The sequence below is a fragment of the Capsicum annuum genome, chromosome 8, assembly GCF_002878395.1.
Source record: "Capsicum annuum cultivar UCD-10X-F1 chromosome 8, UCD10Xv1.1, whole genome shotgun sequence".
Taxonomy (NCBI): domain Eukaryota; kingdom Viridiplantae; phylum Streptophyta; class Magnoliopsida; order Solanales; family Solanaceae; genus Capsicum; species Capsicum annuum.
Window position 1 is genome coordinate 147,311,747 of NC_061118.1, and position 1,789 is coordinate 147,313,535.

Sequence of the window (1,789 nt, forward strand, 5' to 3'; positions counted from 1 at the left end):
TTCTATTTTTTTGTATTTTTATGGGGTATAATTTCATGGATGAAGGTGTACAATAAAGTGAGGTAAAAATGAATAAAATTAGATTTGAGAGGGACAAAATTAAGTGTCTACAGCATGCACACTGGCTGATCGGAAAACAGACCCATTGGGAGAGATGAACGGAAGAGAGAAATAGAGAGGATCGAGAGGGAGAGAAACAGTTAAGAGAGGTTCATTCCGGTGACCAACACCTCAAAAATGACGCAAATCCAGCAACTAATATCCCAAATCAATCCGACCCGCCAGAGAAACCCATTGAAATTATTGAAAGTTTGTCGAAATTAGCAAAACCAGCCTCAAATTGATTGAAATCGACCCGTTGTGGTCTGATTCCGGTGAAATCCACTGGAAACGAGTAAAACAGGGTTGGTTCTGTATGAAATCGGGTTGGGGCATGGCTTGTTTTTCACGATTTCTATTTTTGGGTCAATTGGGTTTTTGATTTTGCGTTTCTGTCATTGGTTTTTGATTAATTTGGACTCGATATTGTCATCGATTTTCGATACCGAGCTGGTTTCATTCATTTTGAGGTTCTCTATCGGTGTTCAAATCTTTGCGGGTGGTATTTCTTGGTACCGATGGAGTTTGGTTGTTGTTGAGGTTCGACTCGAGGTTTTCGGGTGCGACTCTCTTTATTTGAGTAACATTGAGTTCGAAAGCTTTAAATTGAGGTCTAATTCTACTTTTTTTTTCTCTTTTTATTTCTTCATTTATTATATTCGGTGTATTGGATTGAATATCGTCTGTTGGTTGATCTTGGTTGGTGATGAATTGCTTCTTGTTTGATTTATTTGATTCCTTTGGTTATGATTTGTGTACTTGTTAAAAACAAAAATAAGTTATTTGGGGGGATTGATCTTGATAAAGTGAATTGTGGTATTTTGATTCATTGTTGATGTTGAACGTTATAGTATTATGATTAGGCTGTCAAAAGGATAGGCAAACGACAGGGGTAGGCAAATTTAGGAATTATGAATTTTTGAATGTTTAAAATTTTGTTGAATGATTTGGTTTTCTCGCACTGAAAAAATGTATTTCACTACTAAAAAAGCTATAAAAAGAGACTTAAAAAAGAGACCTCATGAGGTCTCTTTCCCTCAAAAAGAGACTTCAAAAGCCACCTCAATTGACAGTCTCTAAAACATAGGTCGCTTTTTGTAAGAGCCCTCATGAGGTCGCTTAAAAGCAACCTCACAAGGTCACAAGATTATTTCTTGAATTTTACAAAGAAGAGACCTCGTGAGGTCTCTAAATTATTTTTTATAATTATTATTATTTTATTAAAAAGAGACCTCATGAGGTCTCTATTTGATTTTTTTTATTTTTATTTTTTAATTAAAAGACACCTCACGAGGTGAATATTATTTCTTAATTTTTTATTATAAACAATTTATTTAAAACATAAGTGACCTCTTGCAGTCTCATATTTGAGCATGTAGAAAATGAAATCGTGAAAAAGAGACCTCATTAAGTCGCTTTTGTGCATTTGCGAAAAAATGAAAATGCAAAATAGCAACCTCACGAGGTCTCTTTTTGTAAAACAATAGCTTTTACAAATACCTGCCATTTTAATTCAATTCACTAATATATACAATATAATCAATTAAATCGAGCTCCAAGAACTCCCACCAATCAATCAAACTACAACAAACACAAGTAAATACAATCTAATTAATAACAACAAAATGAAAATAAAATTTAAATACCTTGAAATTGAATGAACAAAATATAAAAGTCATAAGTTATTTAA